Source organism: Panthera onca, chromosome A1, assembly GCF_046562875.1.
Source record: "Panthera onca isolate mPanOnc1 chromosome A1, mPanOnc1 haplotype 2, whole genome shotgun sequence".
Classification (NCBI taxonomy): Eukaryota; Metazoa; Chordata; class Mammalia; order Carnivora; family Felidae; genus Panthera; species Panthera onca.
Window position 1 is genome coordinate 209168487 of NC_138339.1, and position 25929 is coordinate 209194415.

The 25929-nt window shown below is 35.9% G+C and overlaps 2 long non-coding RNA genes across 3 annotated transcripts in view; one reads left to right on the top strand and one right to left on the bottom strand.

Moving 5' to 3' along the window:
• The window catches only part of LOC132682011 (uncharacterized), a 174171-nt gene that overhangs the window by 125708 nt on the left and 22534 nt on the right, over positions 1-25929 (bottom strand). The window lies entirely within an intron of this gene.
• Positions 1552-24571, top strand: LOC132682010 (uncharacterized). 2 transcript variants are annotated; one of them, XR_009611399.2, is made up of 4 exons: positions 1552-1679; positions 5364-5516; positions 5588-5695; positions 24428-24571. It is a non-coding gene; the product is annotated as an uncharacterized LOC132682010 (long non-coding RNA). The 2 variants fall into 2 exon arrangements; XR_009611398.2 differs by having other exon boundaries at positions 5364-5695.

The window sequence follows — 25929 nt, forward strand, 5'->3', positions numbered from 1 at the left end:
CTGTACAGAGCAATGTTTTGGAGGAGAACATGTTGAATCTTATTCAAAAGGGTTAGACCACATGACAACCTCATCTTCATCATTTGGCTTATTAGGTCCAGAATATAAAATATTTCATTAATATGTTTGCAGAATATGCAGTAAAAGAAAACAGTCATAAACACATACACATAAAGAAACAGTTGTGCAGCTGGTGAATGTATTAATGCAGAGTCATGAAAGATCAAGGGCCACATTTCTATTATGTGCTTGTGTGTGGGAAGGCAGAACTAAAATTAAATTCCAATATTGTGCCCTAAGTTCTTTATTTATGAGAGCCATGTAAGATGACCTAACTATAGTATTCATCACCATTTGTGATACATAATTATTTTTTTTTTCATTCCTTCAACAAAGTTCTTATAAGTTCCTTTATAATGTTATTCTTTCCAGGTACTTTTCTAGATGTTCACGATACATCAGTAGACAAAAGAATAATTAAAAAAGTACCTGATGTTATAGAATTTATAATTCAGTAGGATCAGACAGATAAAAAATTAAATATACATATTTTCTATCTATATATACAAATGTCTTTTATCCGTATTGTGCATGTATGTATGTTGAACACATGCTTGTGTTTATGCTATATTAGAAGATGATGAGTGTTGTGGGAGGGATGTGTGGCAATTTTAAGTTGTGGCCAGGGAATGTATCACTGAGAATTTGACATTTGAACAAACATTTTAAGGAAGTGAGCGCATGAACCATGTGGGTATATAGGGTAAAACGTTTCAGGCACTTGAAAGAGAGCATGCTTTGAGCAATTCAGCATTGGTCTAATAGGGACTACATAAGTGAAGGAAAGAGTGATGGCAAATAAGATTTATCAAGATCGAGAGGGTCAGTCCACATAGAAATTTGTAGGGCAATGTAAAGACTTAACTTTGAGCTAAAAAAACATTTTAAAGTTGAACAGAACAGTGATATAATAGGTCATACTATTCAGAAGAACACTGTTTTTGTTTATTTGTTTGCATTTTTGTTTGTTTCTGTTTGTAGAATATATAGGAAACGGTGGAAGCAGGGAGACTAGAAGACAAATTGAAATAATGTCTGTGAAATGTGATGATGATGTGGAGCAAAGTGGTTGTAATGGAGATACCAAGATGCAGTTGATTCTGAATATTGTCTGAAAACAAAGATGTCAGGATAGACATATAGACGTGAGAAAAAAAGAAGAGTCAAGAATGCCACTCAGACATTTGGAATAAGCAACTGGAAGAATGGAAAATATTGTAGTTACAGCAGGTCTGGGAAAAGAATGCCCAGAGTTTATTAGTGGACATGTTAAATTTTAAATATCTGAGTGAAGATACTGAGTTTATAATTTGATATATGAATTCAGACAATTTGAGATAAATCTGAACAAGATATTTGGATATAAAGAAGGTATTTAATTTCAAGGCCTAACATGAGATCTTAACATTAGCATGTAAATGAAAAAGAAAAGAGTTACCAGGATACAACAATGGAGAATTCCAAGACCCAGAAATAAGGAGTATAAACCGGTTCCACACAAGAGCCTGGGAAGAGGTAAACCACCTTATAGGAGTAATATCAGAAAAAGGAATTTTCCAGAAATGTATGCAGTATTGAATTGAGAAGTACTGAATGATTCAATACGTGAAATATTGCAGGTAAAGCAACATCCATTAAGACCAATCCATAGGGGGTCGCCTGGGTGGCTCAGTCGGTTAAGCGTCCAACTTCGGCTCAGGTCATGATCTCGCAGTCCGTGAGTTTGAGCCCCACATCGGGCTCTGTGTTGACAGCTCAGAGCCTGGAGCCTGTTTCAGATTCTGTGTCTCCCTCTCTCTCTGACCCTCCCCCATTGATGTTCTGTCTCTCTCTGTCTCAAAAATAAATAAACGTTAAACTTTTTTTTTTAAAAAAGACCAATCCATTGGGCGTGGAACCTACTTACTCTACTAGCAAATGAGAGCCACTTGCATGATTTTTTTTTTTTCACATTGTGTTCATTAACATCATGTTAGAAGCTTGAAATCGGCCATGGCCAGAGTGTTTTATACCACAAAAATCTGCAGACTCAGAACTAGAGAATTTTTCTCCCACTGAAAGTCATCATCAACATCAACCAGCACACCACAGACAAAGACATGATTTTGGGATTCAGTAATGTGTAGGTCCACTGGAGATCATGACATGCATTTTCAGAAGAGCAGTGAGGGGGAAAGCTTCAGTGAAGTGGTTGAGGAAAGAAAGGAATCACAACCAGTGAGTATGCATAACTCTTTTCAAGGAAAGTTTACATAAAAAGGCAATAGCTACAGCAATATTTTTGAAAGACTGAAAGATTTTGGTTTGTTTGTTTTGTGTTTTTAAAGAGGGATCTATAGCATTAGTGAATGCCAATGGGATTGATCCAAGAGGTAGAGGAGGGAAATGACAATGAAGGGAGGGAAAAATGGATGGAGCTGTAACCTTGTGAAAGGGGAGGGATGTAGTGCTCAAGTGGAGGAGTTGTTTTTCCAGAAGAGTACAGACTTTTCTTCCCTGGAAATAGGTGGGAACACAGAACATATGGTTTATATATGCATGGTGAGAAAAATACCATTTGTGATTGCTTCTTTTCTCAGAAGCGAAATCGTCAGCTGGAAGTGAGAATGGGGCAGAAGGTAGTTGGAGTTATGAGGTGAAAGGACAAGATGGGAAACTGCAGGCTAATGAAAGCCTAGGGACATGTAGGAGGTCTCCCTTGCAGCACTAAGGGCTCACTTGACGCTAACAGTCAAGACATTAAAATAAAGCTGCGGGGCACCTGGGTGGCTCAGTTGGTTAAGCACCTGACTCTTGGTTTGGTTCAGGTCTTAATCTCATGGTTCATGGGTCTGAACCCCACATTAGGCTCTGCACTGCCCTGCCAGCATGAAGCCTGCTTAGGATTCTCTCTCTCCCTCTCTCACTGTCCCTCCCCTGCTAGCTCTCTCTCTCTCACTCACTCTCTCTCTCTGTCTCTCTCTGTCTCTCTCTGTCTCTCTCTCTCTCTCTCAATAAATAAATAACTAAACTAAACTAAACTACACTAAAGCCGGTAAACAGGACTGTGATTTTCTTGAGCAACAGTTAACATCAGGAGTAGGCAGAGAACTGGCTCTTGCAATGGATAAGTATGAAAGGAAGCATAGTTGTGATGAGGGAATTGATACTGAAAAACATGAAATTATGAACTGTGGAACTGAGGCCTGTTATGGATGGAAAGGAGTACATGGAGGGGATGAGAAGCATTCAAAGGAAAAAGGCTTAGGTAGAGTAAAAAAATAGTAGCTTTGCAGCCCTGTGAAGGGTAAGCTGGGATAGACAAAAGGTGTAAAAAAGTCAGATTCATAGAACTGAACCTATGAAAGTTGTTAGGGAAAAGGAGGTCTAGTTACTGAAAGATCACATTGTTTAAAAAAGCATGTATGTGGTTTTTACAAACACCGAGAATAATGACAGAGAGGGCTTTCAGTTAAATTATAATTAGTAAGAGTCTGAAATCTACAGAGATTTCTAGGTAACTAAACCCACAATGAGATACCATTTCACACCCACCAAAATGAGTACAGTAGAAAAAGAGTGAAAAACAGACTCTTAAATACAGAACAAACTGGTGGTTGCAAGGGAAGGGGGCTGCGTTAAATAAATGAAGAGAATGAAGAGGTGCAAACTTCCAGTTATAAATAAGTCAGGGAGATAAAAAGTACAGCATAGGGAATACAGTCAATAATATTGTAATAACTTTGTATGGTGACAGATGGTGACAACACTTACGGTGAGCACTGCATCATGTATAGAACTGTTGAATCACTATGTTGTACACCTGAAACTAATATAACACTGTATGCCAACTATACTTCAATAATAAAAAAAAGTGATCATAACACATGTTGACATGAAGAAATGGATTGCTTATGGAAACGGAAAATGATACAACCCCTTTGAAAAAGAGTTTGGTGTTTTTTTAAAAATATTAAACATAAATTTACTGTATTATCAAGTGATTCCACTCCTAGGTTCCCACATAAGAGAAATAAAAAAATATATATGTCTGCATAAAGACTTGAAAGCAAATGTAGATAGGAGAATTACTCATAATAGCCAATAAATGTAACCAAATGCCCATAAACTGGTGAATTGTTCAGGAAAGTGAGCTCATCTAAACAATGGAATACTATTTTGCAATAAAAAGGAATGGCATCCTGACATGCTACAAAATGTATAAACCTGAAGAACATTATGCTAATTGTAAGAATACACACAGAAAATATCACATATTTTATCATTCCATTTATAAGAAATGTTTAGAAAATTCAAATCTATAGCAACAGAAAATAGATTAGTGGTTGACTAAGGCTGGGATTGGAAAGGAAAGGAGATTATAGCTATTAATCATCAGGAAGGATCTTATTGGAGTGATAAAAAATTTTCTAAAACTGGATTATGGTAGGGGTGCCTGGGTGGCTCTGTGGGTTAAGCTTCCGGCTTCGGCTCAGGTCGTGATCTCGAGGTCCATGAATTCTAGTCCCATGTCGGGCTCTGTGCTGACAACTCAGAGGAAGCTGGAACTGCTTCCTATTCTGTGTCTCCCTATCTCTCTGCACCTTCCCTGCTCATGCTCGGTCTCTCTCTCTTTCTCTCTCTCTCTCAAAAAATAAACATTAAAAAATTTTAAAAATCATAAAAAGATAAAACTGTATTATGGTAACGGTTGCATAACAGAATATTTACTAAGTGATTACTAAAATCCTTGAATTGTACACTTAAAACGAATAAATTTTATAGTATGAAAATTATATATCAATTATTTGTTTCAAAAAAGATAGCTAAGTGGTTTTTAAAAAGGAAGGATAGCAGTTGATTTTATTTGGTGACTTGAGATTCAAGGCTGATTTTTTGTTTTTTTTCTGGGCTGGAAAGGGGAGGCAAGGAGAAAGGGATTCTTTACCCTACTTCTAGCCCTATGCTGTGGGAGGAAAAAAATCAGTTCCCACTTGAAAGAATCAGCATCCTCAAGGTAGGGGTAAAAGAATAAGAGAGTATAGAGCACAGAGAAGGGGTTCAGAGTATAATGAATTTTGCTATTGACTAAGGGTGTTTCTAAGGGCACAGGAGAAGTGCTTTAAGAGCTCAGACAGAATGAAAAATGGGTTAGCAAGGAGGTATGGACAGAGCTCTGAGGAGGTGAGAACTGGAAGACCCTGTGAGCCCTGGTTTACCTTGGTAATTGATATCAACCAAGACAAAAGGCAGCACGAAGCATGAAGGCTCTGAGATTTTACCCTGCTTGCAACCTTATAAGTTAGACTGCCGCTGTTTTGTAGATTCTGGCCAAAGACAGATTGCTGTCAGAAACAAAGGACTTCATTACTCACAGTCCAGCGAGCAGCATGAACTTTGTGTCCTGGAAGTCCCTGGGAGTGATAAAGAGTGATCTGGGGGCAGCCGTGCATGCAGTATATTCCTATCACAGATAAGTAACACCAGGCTTAAGGAGACCGAATGTTTTATATTTGGCTACAAGGTAACCTGTCTGGTCTTTCCTCAGGAAAAGACATTACATTGAACTCTACCCTGGACAAAAAATGGATCTGCTTTCTGCTCCAAGAAGTAATTATTTCCATTGTTCAAGACTGTTTGCCATGTAAGCAATCTTGTAAGTATAGTTTATAACAAATGCTATCCGTGACTCTACTCACAAGATGTTTAGCAATGCAAAAGGGTTATGGACAATCTTCCAACAAAGGGCATCTGTCTATCATGATAGACAGATGACTGTTGGCCAGGTATAGGGATTGGTAAGGAGTTTTGGCTAAGATCACACAATGGTTTGGGGCCCCCTTTTTACTCTGAGATGTATGGAAGTTAGAGCAGAGATCTTTTTGGAAATAACTGGAGCTCTGAAGCTCTCTGCACTGCCTACAGGTTACGAGTTTAACCACTTCTTATATTAATGTAAAAACTCTAAAGTATGATTAGGTTATTTCTCAGAAATGTTCCCTTTCTCTCCCTCAGTTCCATGGGAAATGAAACTTCCTCACTTCTGTGATGATGCATTAGGCTTATGATTTTCTGTAACACAAATGGGATGTTAGTAGACCTGTCACAAGGAGATATTTGAAACGTGCTTGCACAATTGTTCTTTTACAGCTTCTACCATTTTGGTGGGAAGAACATGAGAAAGCCCACTGAGGACAGACACCTCCCAGAGGCAGAAGTGAGTTTAGATGAGATCAGCAGAGCCCCCAGGTTAGTTAGGCTAGATCAGCCAGCTGCATGTAAATCTGCAGATGTGAGAATAAATGTTTGTTGTTTTTTTAATGTTTATTTTTGAGAGAGAGAGAGAGAGAGAGAGAGAGAGAGAGAGAGAGCGCATGTGCACCTGTACACATGAGCAAGGGAGAGGCAGAGAGAGAGTGAGACAGAGGATCTGAAGCAGGCTCCCCACTGACAGCAGAGCACCTGATGCAGGGCTTGAACTTGAGAACTGTGACATCATGACCCAAGCCAAAGTTGAACTCTTAACCAGCAGAGATAATCAGATGCTCCAATGATTGTTTTGGGGTTTTTTTAGCCATTGAATTTAGGGATTTTTGTTTGTCTGTTTGTTTGCTTATTTGGTAATTACTAACTGATATACTGCTTGAATACAGAAAAAAATAATTTGAAGTAGAGGTAGACATTTTCGGAATATGGAATACCAAAGAAAGTTTATCGTGGCATGACAGAAGTGTATGTGTGTTTTCATATGTGATAAGGAGTCTGAGAGTAGGCATTCTGGGAAGGATCTAGTGACCTATGTATATACATACATTCAGTGACCCAGTTTCTTTTTATTTTTTTTAAAGAAACTTTTTTTCTTCACTTTTATATTTATTCAGTTATTTATTTTTGAGGGGGAAGGGGAGAGACAGAGAGAGAGAGAGAGAGACAGAACAAATGGGGGAGGAGCAGAGAGAGAGAGAGGGGAAGAGAGAATCCCAAGCAGGCTCCACGCTATCCGACTCAGGGCTCAAGCCACAAACCATGAGATCATGACTGGAGCCAAAATCAAGAGTCAGACGCTTAACTGGCTGAGACACCCAGGTGCCAGGACCCAGGTTCTTTCCATTTTTCCATCCTTAGCATTCTCCAAATTGTTGCAAATTGGCAAAGGGCTACATCACAGCTTGTTATATTACATTGTTACCTAGCTTTTTTAATGATAATATCTAACATTATTTAAGAATCATGTTAATAATTATATGATAATAATAATAAAAAGTAAAGCTGTGATTATTAGGCTTAATGACCTGGTAAATTGATTCATGGTCATAATTGCAATTTCATGTACAGCTTGCTCTTGAATCACAAAACCCTTGATTTAGCAACTATCTGCATGACGAAAGGGATATTTTAGGAATCAAGAGTCTGGATTCTTCGTTTCTATTTTTATTTTTTGAGTCAAATAATTATTAAATTTGAAATAAGAATTTGATTAAGAAGTCTTGTTTTTGTAAACTATAGAATGATTTATTAATATTCATATCTACTACCACATCATGTAGATAGTGATCAACTAGAACTTCTACAAATAAAAAGTATATAAACAAATATATCTAGTGTCCTGTGTATGAATTGGAAATGATTTCCAAAGCATTGGGTTTTCTTTAGTGATTTGTATAGTTTATAATAGTAATATTTTTATCATCTCTTACCTAGTGGAAATCTAAAATGAAAAGCAGCAATATCTCTTCTGTATTTTATATGAACAAATCATCAAATCAAATATTCACTTGTGGAAATGAAATAAAGAAAGAAAATCAAATGTCATGTTAGACATGTAATTAGGATCTCATTTAAACTTCATAAAAGCCCTGTAAGTTTAGCATTATTCCATTTTTAATCTGAGAACTGGGTGGATCATAATTGTTATAACTTAGCCATGGTCATAGCTCTAATAAAAAAATACACATTTTTCAATATTGATCTCTGAATTAAAACCCATTTTATTTAAAGTTTCTCTATTTTTTTTTAAATTTTAATGTTTATTTTTTTTTTTTGAGAGAGAGATAGAGACAGAGCATGAATGAGGGAAGAGCAGAGAGAGAGAGGGAGACACAGAATTCAAAGCAGGCTCTGAGCTGTCAGCAGAGAGCCCTATGTGGGGCTTGAACTCACGAACTATGAGATCATGGCATGAGCCGAAGTCAGACACCCAACCAACTGAGCCACCCAGGCACCTCTAAAGTTTCTGTTTTCTACATCAAATATACAGACTAGTTACGCTACAATTTTTGCAAAATCATCACTTGCCTTACCCAAAAAATGGTAAATTGAGAAAAGAGGAATTAGAAAGGTATTAAAAATAAACATAAGCATATTTATTAACATTATTATTGATGTCGCTCTAGTGATAAAAGCTAAAATAATCATTGCATATGTACAATTATGGAATTTATTCCTTTAAAAAAAAGTTTACTTACTTATTTTGAAAGAAAGATCGAGGGAGCAAGCAAGTGCAGTGGCAGAGAGAGGAGAGAGGGAGAGAGAGAGAATCCCAAGCACACTCCACATTGTCAGCATGTAGCCTGATGCGGGGCTTGAACGCATGAACTGTGAGACCCTGATCTGAGCCAAAATCAAGTGTCAGACACTCAAATGACTGAGCCACCCAGGCACCTGTGCCATTTATTCTTTTTTTGTTTATCATGCATCTAAATATATATTATTTTATATTTTAAAATGTTAAAAATAGGTAATTTATTCTCTTGCATTTAAAATTTTTGTGATTGAAATCACATTATCTGAAAAGAACCAACAATAATGGTGCTTGGGATAAAATTTCTAGTTAGAAGATGGAAATAAGGTAAAAACAAGAGTGTGTGTGTGTGTGTGTGTGTGTGTGTGTGTGTTTGTGAGAGAGAGGGAGAGAGAGACACAGAGAGGGATGACATTCAGGTAAGTTTGGCAAAGATCTAAATTACTAGGCCAGGATATCACATTTTGATATTATGCCATACTTTTGCAACTTGATATTTCAATTAATTTATCTCTCATAGAAACTAAATAGAGTAAATGATCTAGATTAAATTATCAAAGTAACAATTTATTATAAAAGTTAAAATAGATTTTTGTGATTAATTTATTTCACATAGAATAATATCCCCAAGTTTCATCCATGTTGTAGTATGTGACAGGATTTCTTTTTTAATATGGCTGAATAATATTCTATGTATATATATATATATATATATATATATATATATATATACATTGTGTGTATATACAATATTCTCTCTATATATATACATATTGTGTGTGTTGTGTATGTGTGTATCACAATTCCTTTATCCATTAATGGACATTTAGGTTGCTTCCACATTTTGGCTATTATGAATAATGCTACAATGAACATGGGTGTTCTAGGAGAATATATTTTAACAATGCAGGATCATTCTGATATATCAAATGAGTAACAGAATAACTTGTAAATCGCTAGGAATCTGGTAAACTTCTCTTAGCCATCATTTCTGAAATAAACAAAGTTGGTGAATATTGATTTTTCTAAAGCTTTGTGTAAACAGGGAATGCTAGAGTTTTTAGGAGTCTCTCTGCCAGTATAAAATGCCAATTTGGTATCAAAACATGATTCAATATTATTTTAATATGAAATTCTATTACATATTTCAATATGAAAAAGAATATTAACTATCACTATACAATGTACTTTGTAGGTAATGTCAGCGGAGGGAAATGGAGAATATAAGACATCTATATAAAATAAATCATTTACTAATCTTAATTTTTGGATTGAATATTTTAAATTTATTCATACATATTCAAGAACTGTATTTCCATAACGTCATCATGGGCTAGAAGCATAGATTAGGCATGGAGAAGTTTAACATCACTTTAGATATATCTCTAACTCTAATGTAATTATGAAAACATTAGTTCCCTAAATAATCATCTTGGAACATACTTGTTTTCAGTATGTTAAATGTACAATGCACCTCACCTTTTTGGTACTTGAACTACCCTATTTTGTCAGCACTGTACCTAGCTGACACTTAAGAAGCTGTTTTTGAGCCTCTTGAAGGTTCGGGTGAAATGGCTCATGATAACCTTAAACCAATTCTCAGTGAACCCTATAAATTCTTGGGTTATGGCAGAACATAATTTCTGTTCAAAGAGACGTTAAAAGGACTAAGAGCTTGAAGTGAACATGACCTTCCCAAAAGGGTAAGTAAATACAACAATTGCAAATGTGCAGCATCTTGAAGAACAGACCTGTGTCTGTTAGATTTCGGTGTTTGTAAGGCTGTGAAAATTTGCATCATGAATGAATAAGGAAGGATACTGCAAAAAGAAATAGTAGACACTGAGCATTGCAAAGAGAAACAGACATGTACAACTGAGTAGTGAAAAAAATACATGTTCATAAGAGCAGGAAGATTTAAATCACTTCTATGATAAACTCTTTCGCCCTCCCAAATCAGGTTCACAGGAGAAACTCAGTTCTTGACGTTTTATTGTTTCACTGCTACTCTTTTTCCAAAATCAATGTCTTTTTTTTTAAGTTGTATTTATTTATTTTGAGAGAGAAAGAGAAAGAGAGAATCCCAAGCAGACTCTGCACTACACTGCTAACACAGAGCCCCGTGCGGGGCTTGAACTCACAAACTGTGAGATCATGACCTGATCAGAAATCAACAGTCGGATGGACCCTTAAGCGACTGAGACACCCAGGAGCCCCAAACTCAGTGTCTTTTAAAGCATCTGAACTGATAAGGAATAGGGAAGCCCTTTTTATGTGTATGTGTCCAACTTAATGGACAATACATTATCTGAAATGCAAGAAAATCTCGCAAGTTTAAAAACAGATGTTCTGTGACTGACTAGTTGCTTTGCGAGTGAAGAAACAGCAAAGGCCTTATACCGACCTCTTAGTAACAATTCTTTTGTGATCTTACTTCAGTAAGCCGGCACTGAGATCGAGTCATTATGATAATACAGGAAAAGCCACCTTTTAAAATATTCTCTCCATCAGCTTATTTCTTGAAGTATTTACCTTCAGCCTCTAAAAATACTTGCCTGAGCTATTTGAATTTCCCTAGTCTACAAACATCACCTTCAGTTTCATTTAATAATAGGCATAAAATCCACATAATAATGTTTAAATTGCTGTAGAATAATAGTAAAACAAGGAAAAAAGTACTGAGATAATGAGATACATACAACTTCTATTACATATGACCTACCACTAAGCATGTGTAAATCCATACAGTTTGTAAAGCAGGGAATCAGTGCAAAATTCTACACTTTTCCTAGAGCATCAATAATGAATTTCACTAAAGATGATGGAAGACCAAAGGCACCCTTTAAGATTTATATCTCCTCCTTTATTATATTTAAGGGTCTCTCTCTACTGTATACCTGGGTGCCCTTCTCCCACATCATTGGTTTTTATTCCTACGGGTCTTAGACTCCATCGTTGATGAAACAAAGTTCCTTGCAGTCCTGTTTTCTTGCTCCAGGAATAATTTCTAAGAATCAGCCTTTTGAAATTCCTAATTAAAATAGTAAGATGTGGTTTCACTGTAGTTATGAAGAAAATTTGGAGTATCTTGTGCTGAATATTATCTATCTCTTTGGGTTTGATATTTTTCAATGTTAGCTTAATGAGGGAAGGGTAGAGTCAGAAAAGAATTAATAATTTATAATAATCCATAACATAAATTGTTCTTCTTAGTTCTACTTTTGTCACTTTTAATACCTAAGGGAATGTGTATTATTTCCAATCCAGTTATACTTGGAGAGTGAAGCTGTTCCAGGGTTGAAAAAAAATGATCATTAATATCCTGGGGATCCATGCTTACTTCATTTTTATTTAAACTAACATTGAAGTCTAACATTTATTATGGAGCCACTGAGAATCTGGAAAACTCCATCTGAAATATCAGCCATAGAAATTTTTATAACGAACTGTAAAGGGTACCTCAATGTCTGTTTCAAAACTGATTTGATGAATACAGAAAAGGTCAAGCTAAAAATAACTAGACTGAATCAGTTATAAGTGTAGTAACATATGCATCATTTAATAACGAACTCTAAATTTGCACCACAGTTTAAGGAGTATCATGAATGCTAATTCTGACAGCAAAGGGTTATGAACTACCTGTCGACTTGTGCCCGACACAAGGTCAGGCAGTTTTGAGCTAATGAAACCCCAATGTACCAGAAGGTGAATGACTGGCATGAGTGGGCTAGTGGGAAGAAACTGCTGTAGCACAGTGGCACATCCAGAATGACACGGTGTCCTGAAACAGAAGCGACTGTGATCCCATCTGTTTATAAAGTCTAACTGCTTAACTTAAAACCTCCCTATGTAGGCAACATATTTCCTAGGAGATTTTTTTTTATATCCACAAACATTCAGATGTTATACGTACTAAGCATTGTCAGGTTCTCCTTATGTATGTGGTTAGCTACTTCTAAAAGGTTTTATTAAATATTTTTGACACGTTGAACAACAATGAAGACTCTCATGTGGGGACTCTAGCCTGGATAATCAGTTTCACCCAAGAGCTGATTCAAAATTTCTGAGTGTGTGATGATGTCCATGAAGATTTGTTTTAAAAACTTTGTGCCCACGATAGTTATCAAATGGAAATATAATTTATGCTTGTTAAAATTCAGGAAATCAAAGGAAGCCCTAAGCACTAAAATTCTGATAAGGCTAATGTTGTTAATGTGAACATACTTTAAATTATCTGTAAATGTACATTCTATCAAGTCTGCACTTTTATCATATTCCCCAACCATTTGAAACCCATGAAAACAAATCAGTTTTCCATTTGTCTCTCTTTTGAAGATGTCTCTACAGCCCTAAAGTGTTTCTCCTCCTTATATAGTTGGTTTTTAATTGTATCACAGGAATAAAAGATAAACAACATTAAAAAAAAGAGAGAAGTGATTTCTAGAAAAAGTCTAATTCCAGGAAGCAATATTATGAAAGAAAGAAAAAAGATGACGTAAAACACGTGCACACCCACGTGCATGTGCACACATATGCACACACTAACATGAGTGAATATTTGGGATGTGCAAGTGTGTGCTTGTGTGTGTGTGCACGTGCATGTGTGTGCACGTGTTTTACTTCATCCTTTTTCTTTCTTTCATAGTATTGCTTCCTGGAATGAGACTTTTTTCTAAAAGTCACTTCTTTTTTCTGTCTTTAAATTCTTTTTCTAGCATGTACTTCACATTATTAGTTTCTTACTCCTTTAGGAAATCTTGATAATATTGGTATGGCATAACACCATCAGAGTTTGGTAAAGTTTTTATCTTCTTAGCCAAGGAATGACCAAAGAAGGACTAGGTTTAGTTAGGATGTGGAAAATTGGAAGAAAACTACAAAATTATCAATTCTTATATAAATCTCTATGTTCTTTCTTCTAGTGCCCCCACTATAATCATAACAATAAATTACAACAATCCTTATATTGATAACTGAGCGTATTTCCAGTTTACCAAAAGAAAGCATCAAAAGTAATTTTCATTAGTGTGTGGGACAAAGTTTACAGCTTATAACTAAGGAAGACTGTTTGGCACTAGTAATAAAATGTGGAATAAAAACCAAGTATCGATTGATTCTCACAGAAATTATGGTTCTGTTAGATTTAAAGGAAATAATCATGTGAATAAAAACTTAGACATATTTAAATATGTAATTTAAAAAGGTGTTAATCAACTGATTGCATGACTTATTATAAAATTATGAAGTGACCTACTTCCTATAAAAGGTAGGGCAAAGGGGAGCAGAAAGCATGATTCTATCAGAGTGTGACTGAGAAAAATGACCTAGTTTGGAGGATCAGGAAATGCATCCAAAATAAACAGGAATTTAGCTTCTGTCTAAAGCAAAAGAAGGAGGTCACAAATCAAGGGGGTGTCCTAAAATTAACCTTCTTGAGGAAGGAGTGAGTGCATGCAAGAGCTCCACGTTGATGAGGGCAAGGGCATGTTCCAGAAACTGAAGGATGGCCAGTATGGGAGAGAAAAAGAAAGCAACTGGAAGATACTGGAAAAGCTGGAAAGGTTCATGCTAAGAAGGGGTCCTGCCAGTCAGTGTAAGGATGTTGTGCTTTACCTGACGTCCAATGGAAAATGTTAGCAAGTTAGAGCTATGTAAGTCAAAGTTAGACCCAAACGTGTCTGGATAGAAAAGAGACTTCTTAAACACATAAGCTGGAGTGGATGGTGGGAAGGAACACCAGACTGAGATAAGGCTGTTTGGGATGGTTGAGACGAGGCAAGAGAGAAAAGTAACAGAATACACAGACGAGGTTGGTCTAACTTTTTAAATGAGAAACAATAGCTATTAATGAAAACAACAGGGCTGTTTGGGGGAAATTGTGAAACCAGAAGTCATATTAGAGTGTGTTGTCTGGTGAATGGGAGGAAAAGGAAAGAACACAATTGCAGAAGATACAAAAGAATCAGGGCATTCAGGAAGAATGAATACACCAGAAGGAAAACCAAATTCAGTGCTCCAAATTCTGACCCTTTTCTTGGAACTTTAAATTATAAAGAGTGTTTCCTATCAAACACATGCCACATGAATATTTTTACATTTATGCATTTGAACCATTATTTTCTTACAGTTTCCTTCAGATACATCCCAAGAAATGAAATTGTAGCATTGATCAATTTAAAAAATTTTAATACCAATTTTCAAATGTCCTTCCGAAATGATATCCAAATCTAGACAATCAATAGTAATGTATTCAGATCACCAACTTCACACACTTTTACTTATTAATATGAATTTTGCTAATCTGAAAAGATATAAAGCTGTTGCAGTGTTCTTTTTTTATTTATTTTTTTGTGTTTTATTTATTGTTGAGAGAGAGAGAGAGATAGAGTGCTAGTGAGGGAGGGGCAGAGAGAGAGGGAGACACAGAATCCGAAGCAGGAGTTCCAGGCTCTGAGCCCTCAGCATAGGGGACAACACAGGGCTTGAACCCATGAACTGTGGGATCATGACCTGAGCCAAAGTTGGACATTTAACCGACTGAGCCACCCAGGCACCCAATTGCAGTGTTCTCTTAAATTGCATTTATTTGATTAGTACTATGACTAAAGAGTATTTCCTGTATTTATATGCCATATTTGCTCATTCCTTTTAATGACAGTTACTACGGATTCCTTCATTCTTTTTTTAATGTTTATTTATTTATTTTGAGAGACATGAGTGGGGGAGGGGCAGTGAGAGAGGGAGAAAGAGGATTCCAAGCAGACTTCATGCTCAACACGGAGCCCACAGGGCCCAGTCTCACAACTAACCGTGAGATCATGCACTGAGCTGAAATCAAGACGCTGATGCTTAACTGACTCAGCCACTCAGCCACCCCTGATTCATTCACTCTCACTATGACTTGGTGATCTTGACAGCATCCACCTCATGATGGCCAGATCCACTGCACAGGCACTTGCTGTTCCTTCTCCCAGGCACCTGTTCCATTCTAATAGCTGTTGTGTTTTTGTTTTTGTTTTTGTTTTTTAATGGTGTATGAGTCTCTGTTGCAGATAACTAGAAAAAAACTTTCTGCATTATCAGGCAGTGGCTTTAAACAGCAAACAGTGGATCAGATGAAGATTGGCAAATTATCTTTTGGATAAAGAATGGAAAGTTTTCCATTTGAGCAAATAGCCACTTGATGCACATATACCACAAAGTAGAGTCATCAGTAAATGTGCTTGGTCTTATTTTCCTGAATATTGTAATGTTTTATTTTCTCTTTTTCTTGTTTTGGATCATTCTTGATCTTCTACTAAGTATGAATCACTGCTGGATGATATCTTTATAATACTAAAAAGCTAGTGTATAACCTCTTATAGTTTTGTAGTAATATACTTTGAAGTTGCACATGCATTCTGTGTATGAATAAGGCCCTCCCCAAGATGTCCCTGTGCTCATTATATTTCCAGTAAATTAACTATACAGATTTCTAAATGGATTGAAATTCTCATTAAAAAAATTTAAGTTCAAAGTAAATTTCAGATATGTGTATCAAAGACAAAGTTGCTTTCTGCATCCCCATGTTTAGTCAGGATATTGAATTTTAATTAAACTCAACGAAATGCCACTAGTCCTTGTGCTTATGCTTTGATTTTTGGTATTGTTAAACTGCCACACTGACATCTAAGAAAAAATATGCGATGATTTTGAAAATCTTGTCGAACAACCCTGAAATTATTTCTTTCACTTCTTTCCAATATTGAGAACATTTTCTTCCGGTTGTACATGACACCACACTTATGAGCACACTTCCATTCTAATGATGAGAATGTTTCATTTTCAGGCCAAAAGACAATGGGTATGATTATACATTCTTCCATGAATTAAATCATAATGGAATTAAATCGTGTTTGTAGGTTTGATATCTTGCTATTGTGACTTATGAAAGTAAAGACCAACCTCACATATTTATTACATATGTATAATGCAGATCAATTTGGCAGTGTTTTTACTCATTTATTTCTTAGCACTTACACACCTCAAATAAAATCTTTCCTCAAACTCAAGCTTATGAATTCTATAAAAAAGAGCCACTTTGGTTGGACTGGAAAAGGAAGTATGGAAACTGTCTTACTAGGGCCCTTTTGCTTTTGTATTATCTATTTTTTCCACAATTGCCACTCCTGAAGATACATCCCCAAAGCCCCTAAAACAAAACCAAAAAAATAAATAAGAATAAAACAATATGAAACTACTATATTGAGGCACAGATAATGAGATAGCATTTGGACAGAGATCGGATGCAAAGAAAATAAACTATAGCCTATAAGAAATGAAATATTTTCAACTTTCAATCATATATTCCATATAAATATGCAAGAAATCCTAAATGGCAAAAATTGAGAACAGATCTATGTTACATAAATGATACTGCACTCTTAGTATGTAAAAATATTATAAAATAATTATGGTGTTAGTAATTTCCCTTATAACCTTATGTATCAGTTCAAGGTCTTAAACCTCTTAAAAGAGGCAGACATCAGGATATAGAACTCAATGTTCAAGACACTTACTGATAGAAGGCCTAGGAACAATAGAGGGGCAAGAAGGAAGAAGTAGGTGAGGGAACATTTAGACCATGAGGCCAGCCTGACTCTTATAAAAGGAGAAGGGGGAGGAAGGAGGTTTGGGGGTCCAGACTGCAGTATAACTTTGAGGAAGTCTTAGCAAGGGCCCAAAGCAAGGAATATCTGTAATGTCGAGTACTACATTGGACATTCATTGTCTGGGCCCAGAATGGTTTTGCTTTGGCATGAGTGCTGTGACAGATCCAAGGGTATGCAGCAGCTGCCTGGCATCTACCCACTTGCAGCAAATTGTCTTTTTTTTTTTTTAAGTATATTTATTTTGAGAGAAACAGAGAGAGTGAGTGCAAGTGGAAGGAGGGGCAGAGAGAGGGAGACAATCCCAAGGAGGTTCCATGCAGTCTGCACAGAGCCTGATATGGGGCTCTGACCCATGAAACTGAGATCATGACCTGAGCCGGAATCAAGAGTTAGACACTTGGGGCGCCTGGGTGGCTCAACAGGTTAAGCGTCCGACTTCGGCTCAGATCATGGTCTCACAGTCTGTGAGTTCGGTCCCTGCTTAGGGCTCTTGGCTGACAGCTCAGAGCCTGGAGCCTACTTTAGATTCTGTGCCTCCCTCTCTCTCTGCCCTTGCCCCACTCCATCTCCTCTCTTCCTCTCTCTCTCTCTCTCTCTCTGTCTCCCTCAAAGATAAATAAAAACATTAAAAAATAAAAAAAAAAATAAAAAGAGTTTGACACTTATCTGCTGAGCCACCCAGGTGCCCTGCAACAAACTATCTTGAAAGGAGATTGGAGCAGTGTACCTCCACAGCTTCTTCCCTTGATAATTACATAATAAAAACAGGATCATCTTGAAGCAGCAGTTGTGAGGCTCAAAGAGCTTGCTTATCTTTATGTGGATTGTATCTCTCAATATTTACTATTAAAATTTAAAAAGGAATTTTTAAAAATATTTGTTTAAAAAACAATAATACAGTCATTACATTACCATAAATAATACATTTTTATGTAAAACATTTCCAAACCTAATTAATTAATTGATCAGAAAAGTGGCATTGTTTCACTTTAACAAAAAAAAAAAGACATTTCTAATGTCTCCTTTGATGTAACACAGATGTATCCTCATACCAGGTTCTGCATACAATCTGTTGTGAAATGCCATTTCAGGTTTTGTAATTGGCAAAAATTAAGGCTCAGACAGATATGTAAATTAGAAAAAGGAGGACTCCAAGGACCACATGAAAGAGTCACTAGGAACCTCCATGCACACTTTGAGAAGCATTGATTAAAGCATTAAATACATCTTATACATTAAGTAAAACAATACATTTAATTTATAAAAGTTATCTTGCAAGGGCGCCTGAGTGGCTCAGTCGGTTAAGCAGCCAACTTCAGCTCAGGTCACGATCTCGAGGTCCATGTATTTGAGCCCCGCATCAGACTCCATGCTGACAGCTCAGAGCCTGGAGCCTGCTTCAGAATCTGTGTCCGCCCCTCCCCTGCTCGTGCTCTGTCTCGCTCTGTCTCTCAAAAATAAATAAATGTTAAAAAAAATTTTTTTTAAGTTATCTTGCAGACATAGAGTATGTTCACGCAAAGTGTAAGACCCAAATAAAAAGTCACTGACAGTATGAATCTTCTTCAATTCTTGCACCTAAAAATATTCTCCAATATACAACACCTCCAACACAACATGCAAAATTATTTTGGTTTTAATTGTCTCTATCTTTAAAAAGTCTGACCTTCCTTCTTCATTTTCCAAAGTACCTAGTGCAATGCCTTGTGCATAATAGGATTTTGGTAGTTTTAAATAAACTTTCAACATTGATATTTCTTACATTATATTTGGCATCAAGGTATCATTATCAACCTATGTGGTTACATGTTGTGAACTATATGCTATCTTTTATTTTAAGTTTATTTATTTATTTTTGAGAGAGACAGAGAGAGTGTAAGCAGAGGAGGGGCAGAGAGAGAAAGGGAGACACAGAATCTGAAGCAGGCTCCAGGATCTGAGCTGTCAGCTCAGAGCCTGACTCGGGGCTCAAACCCACGAACTGTGAGATAAGGACCTGAGCCAAACTCCAACGCTCAGCTGATTGAGCCACTCAGGCACCCTTACATGCCATCTTTAAAATAATTATTTCTCTTGAATTAAAAGATAAATAGGCATGAAGCACTTTAACAACAGCTGTGGAAGCTCTGATTGATGATACATTCTTCCTTATTTGCTTTTCTTATTAAGGCTACAACGGTAAGCAGTGACTTCTGATTTTATTGCTTAACTGTTGTAATCATCAGCCATTACCTATAACCTGATTTTTCTTTATGTTAATTATATGACACTATTTTATATACATGAAATTACATGAATTGCTTTTTTTCATGTTTCCATTTTACTGAATAGTTTAACACAGAATAGTGCCCTGAATTAGTGCCCTCTGAAGATAATTCTGTCTTGGAGAAACCACCCTTCCCTTCATGAACTCCACCATAGTTTGTTAAGATAATGAGTATCTATGGAAAGGATGGTGATAACCCTATGCCAGTGCTATCCAACATAACTATAATGTGAGTCACATATAATTTTAACTATCCTAGAAGCCACATTAAACAGAGAAACCAGAAAAAAATAATTTTAATAACACTACATTTAATCCAATATAGCTAAGATATTGTCAACATGTAATCAGTAAAAAATGTAACCAATATAAAAATTATTAATGAGGGGCGCCTGGGTGGCTCAGTCAGTTGAGTAGACTTTGGCTCAGGTGATGATTTCACGGTTCATGAGTTCCAGACCCGTGTGTCAGGCTCTCTGTTGTCAGCACAGAGCCTGCTTCAGACCCTCTGTCTCCCTTTCTTGCTGCCCCTGCCCTGCTCTCTTTCTTTCTCTCAAAAATAAACAACCTTTAAAAAAATTATTAATGAGGGGTGCCTGGGTGACTCAGTCAGTTAAGCATCTGACTTCGTCTCAGGTCATGATCTCACAGCTGTGGGTTCAAGCCCCGCATCAGGCTCTGTGCTGACAGCTCGGAGCCTGGAGTCTGCTTTGGATCCTGTGTCACCCTCTCTCTCTCTCTGCCCCTCCCCCGTTCATGCTCTGGTTCTCTCTCTCTCTCTCAAGAATAAATAAACATTAAAAATTTTTTTAAAAATTATTAATGAGCCAATAAATAATTAGTACTGTACTAACTGTACATTTTACACTTATAACACAACTTAATTTGTACATGAAATTTTCATTGGAAATACTTTATATGTATTTAGATATCATAAAATCGACGGTGACAAAGTAGATTCAAATGTTAAAGTTGTTCCTCAAATATTTAAAAGTTTCCAACAATCAAACTGAGTGGAGGATCAGTTTTAAAATTTAAATAAAAATCTTTGCAAAACATCTGTCTAATAAGGGGGTTAATATTCAAAGTATATAAAGTACTCTTAAAACTGAATAGCAAAAAAACAAAAAACCAAATAGAAATAGACAAACAGACAAATAGAAAAAGACAAGTACTGTATGTGGAATCTAAAAAAGCTGAACTCACAGAAACAGAATGGTGGTTGCTGGGAGCAGGGGTTTGGGGGATTGGGCAGATGTTGGTTAAAGGGTACAAACCTCCTGTTATAAGATGAATAAGTTCTGGGATGTAATGCATAGCATGGTGACTCTAGTTAATAATACTGTATTATATTTGAAAGTTACTAAGAGAGTAGATCTTAAATGTTCTCACTACAAAAAAATAAATACAATGCTAATTATGTGAGGTGATAAAGGCATAAACTAATCATATTGTGATCCTAATTTTGTGATATGTGTATGTATTAAATCCTCACACTGTATACCTTAAAGTTACACGGTGTTATTTGTCAACTATATCTCAATAAAGCTAGGGAAAATTGCATTCAAGTTACTTAAAATAAAAAATCAGGTTATCAGTCACATTAGCTACATCTAAATTAGGCACATGTGGCTAATGACTACTGAATTGGACAGTACTTCTCAATACATAACTTAAATCATTTTAGTGTTTACAGATTTATCAGTGTGTGTTATGGCATTTGAATAAACACTGTCTTCAGTACGAAGCCAGTAATTCTTCTGAATTTTGTAACATATTTAAATACTTTAAAAAACGCACTGTAAAAAAACCCACATTATTATTTTACATAAACATTTGGTATTATATCTTTGAGTAAAAACATACTTCCCATTTTAACTGTAAAATATCTTCCCCTTAAGCAAGTACTATTTTCCTGAGCCAATGAGAAAGGAAAAGAATGGCAGCTTTTCCGAAGACATAATTATATCAACCAAACCAGTCGGTGGAATGACAGATGATAGTTGTATCTGGATACCATTTTTCCACATGTTCATCCAGTGTGAATTTCATATATTATAGAAAGGTTTGATGATGTTGTGAAAATACTGGTGTAGTAAGGGGCCAAAACTATAAATCTTAACATAAGTTATATTATAACCATAATTATAAGTATTATTACTTTAATATTTAATAGATTAGTGTGTTCTCCTTCAGCTTGGATGTTTCAATAAAGAAAATCCACTTGGAAACCTTAAAATTTCCAATGTCACTGATAACACTTCCTTTTGAAAATATGGTTTCTTAATGTCACTTTTAATGCTTCCACTGCATATACTTTAGTATATAGACAGATACATGATAGATATTTGGAAAATAGGTTGTGCACTGCTACTATATTGATATATATAGCATTGTACTGTAGAATTACATGGTCCAATATAGTAGCCACTAGCTACATGTAGTTTTAAACACTTGAAATGAGGCTTGTCTGAATTGAGATGTACTGTAAGGATAAAATGCACGCTGGATTTCAACTAGTTAGTATGAAAAAATGAATTTATGATATACATAAATATTTTTATTGTTCACTTTTGGAATGATAATGTATTATTCCACTTGATTATTTTTACTTTTTAAAATGTGACTCCTAGAAAATTTAAAATTATTTATGGCTCCCATTACATTTCTTTTGGACAGTGCTGCTCTGGATTATTAAAAATACACTTTAAAATTCTTTGGACACCTCCTATTATTTCCACAATATTAGAACACACTTATTACATATATAGGGAGACATATATGTAATGTAACATATTTAAATACTTTAAAGAACATAGAGTTTAAATAAACACATTGATATTATTTGTAAACATTTGATATAATGTCTGAGTAAGAATATTTTGTTTGGGGGTCCCTAGGGGGCTCAGTTGGTTAAGCATCCAACCTTTGGCTCAGGTCATGATCTCAAGGGTCGTGAGTTCAAGCCCCGCATGGGGCTCCACACTGACAGTGCGGGCCTGCATGGGATTCTCTCTCTTCTCTCTGACATTCCCTCGCAAAATAAATAAACTTTTTAAAAAATGTATATATTTTCTGTTTGATCTGGGAAGAATTTTCTGTATACACAAGATTTAAATACTTTCTGAAGGGTAATGTGAACTTCTATTTTTGTATCAATCACAGACATGCCTCCAAGTTAAGATTCTTGCCTTTATTCCAAATATAACATATGTAACATGAAGCAAACCCAATAAATGAGAAGCAAGTACTTACCCTTTAGGATAATTAGTGTAATTTCCCTTATTCTGCTTCTGAAAACCAAGGGACATTTTGTGTTTTCAGTAGATAATACAGAAAACGATGTCATGTATATCATCCATATCTGTGGAATTAGCTTCAAATATCAGCAGTGTTAAAGTAATAAAATACATGTTCTTAGAATCTGAGACAGAAAGTAATTTAAAAGTTTCTAATGTGTCCCCAGTCTTCTTAAATCTTCTAGAGATTTTTTTCTACTTTTCATTATAATAAGCCATGTTGCAGGAGCACAGATTTTAGCTGTGATTGCATTTTTGAAAAGTAAAACCAAAAGAATGTCTACATTAATTAAAGATACTATTATGACTGTGACTAGTATCTTATTAGGATGTTAAAACTAAGGGATGTTAGCATTCACAGAGGAATGTAATACCAACTTAAATGATGAGAAAGTGGAGACGCCATTTCTTTACACAAATATTAAGAACTAACTATGTGTTAGGTATGCACTATGATGACAAAATATTATCCTTGGCTACAAGGAGATTACAGTTTATTGGAGAAACAAAATGTAAGTTGAAAAACACAGTGCATGGTAATAAGTGCTGTCATAGGAAAGATCAGGTTGCTACAGAAGCACACAATGAACACGTGCAAAACAAGCTGGCTCAAGATGGGAGGAAGGAAAAGGACTCATGAGGCATTCTACCAGAGAGGCTACTGGGAAGGGTAGGTGTTAGCAGACATGTATATTTGAAACAAACCGTCAGAGAGGAGGATTGTGAAGCCATTAGCATCTGAGCCCTACAGCCCCTGGATGAGCCAGGAGATCTTGGAAATGTGATTAAAGTTTGGTGTGTTCTGGTAACCCCGAGGGCTCTTTTGAGTGGTCACTTCAGGGCCTGTCGCATATGCCTTAGGTGGGTATTTAGGATGTGGGTGGAGTAATTTATACCATGCCTCATTCAACTTTTGCTTATTTTTCCTTCTTCATTCTTGTCACTTGGCAAAAAAGGATGTGCCCTATTCTAGTGCCTGAGAATCAAAATCTGAATGTGCTTCCTCCCTGATTTCTCCCAGGGCCAATCTAAAGTAATTGGTGTTAACTTTGAGCTCATGTTGCTCTCATCTCACATATAGATTATGTATAATAATTGTAACTGAGAGAAGAGTTACTATATTCAAACACTACATTAGCTGTTTCACTCCTATTTTATTCAATTCTATCATCCCGTAAGTAGCAACAGAGTCCCCATTTACAGAGGGGGAAACTGAGGAATACAGCGACTCTCTCATGCTCATACAGCTCGTGAATGGTGAAGTCAGGACTCTGAAATATAAATCTTGAGGAACACGATGTCTCTTTTGGCCAGCATATTTGTGATGTTGTTATAATATATATTACAGAGAATTTATAGGTATGTGTGCATGTATTCTATCATTCTACATCCCTGTGTAGATAAATAGATCTCCATAAGTTTGCAAAGTTTGCTTGAGAAAAGAAAATATGTCTATTTCTTTGATTTTCTCCCAACTGTCTTCGGATTCCCAAGGCATTTACTGACTGAATTTCAAGAAAAGCCCACTAAAATTGAATCCAGAAAACAAAAATAAGATAGAAATCCTTTTGTACCTTAAAGATAATATTAACTATAAATAACATGAAGTATTCTAATGAAAAAGACTAAATAAATCTACTTTCATTTTGAGAAACCAGACAGAAAATGGTATGTCATTGCACTCTATGGAGGAGAACTAAAATAAAGAAACAAATGAAGATTACAAAAGCAACAGACTTTTACCTGGAGAGAGAAAATTCTGCACTAAATATTAAAACTCACATGTAGAAACTCATGACCTGAATCTTGTCATCAATCTCCTGCCCATGCACACCATTTACTTTAAATCTGCTGGCGACCAAAATCTGTATTTTAAGAATAATCACCTATTCTAGTATCTATTCTAGCAATAGGTTCTCTGTGGTTTTAAATGAGATCATTCATGCAATGCGAAAGAAAGTTGTGAATAAATGAGGAGACCTTACATGCTGCTTGTAGTTTGCTGAAGAACGGACAAATCTGCAAGTGCCTTTAAGTGAATCAAATAGATTGTTCTTGTTGCTCCATAGGTTAAGGGAACAAATCAAGGTTGTTGACATCCCTGTCATTGAGATATACAATAGATACAAATGACTTTGAGTTGCCTACGGCATTTAACTCAAATTGTTAGTACTTTACTAGTTAATAATAAGAATTTAGTAAGGCAGAGATTCTGAAGACAAATAAAATAATGTTGATGATTGTTCCTACGGACAGCTCAAGAAAAATGTGCTATTAGTGATTTTAGCATAGCTGTTATTCATTCATAATGACTGGTATATTTCCATTTTAAATCTCCAGACATTATGCTGGGAGCTCTGTTCAAGTACAACAGGAACTCTGCCTAGCAATTTCTGATGGCCATTGCAGAAAATGACTTAGTAATGCCTCCTGACCTGTAGAGCCACTTTAGTTTGTTTTTCAACCTCCACCTCCTCCTCTCATAAGGTCAAGATGTATGTGATTTGTGATACTTGGATCTTCCCACCAGAGATGCTTAAATTTGAAGCCTTGAACTATCTTATTATATGGGATAGCCGTACCCAGCCTATCAAAACCTGTTCCTGGAATGCACATCCCATTCCGGCTGTGTATACAAGATTTGGCTGTTTGTACTGAATTAACTACTTGTTTTTTTGTTTTTCAATGTAGACACAAAAGCAGAAACTAAATCCTTATCTAAACTCGCTGTACCAGAAATATAGTTTTAGAGAAAAAATAGGCATTAGTTATAATGTAGTGTGACACATTTGACACACAGATGAGGGCAGCAATGCCTGAAGATGTTAAGTAATTTTAAAGTTCTATCTCAACATAATGACAGAGAAAGTACGAGAAAAGTATCTTCTGCTTTCCAGCATGAAATTTTTTTCACCGTTGAAGTATTGTTATATAGACCACAGCTATTGTCAAGGCATCTCCATGTGGTCACAAGTCACTGAAAGCTCTGCCTTATTTACACAAACACGATCTGGTCCTCCAAGTGTCTTTCCCCTTTGCATTGACTTATAACATCTGCATCTTGGGTCACATGATACTTGCTGCAGTGTTGAATGTTGCTTCTTTAGCCATATTTGTAGCAATAATCATGTTCCAGATGTAAACGAAAAACTA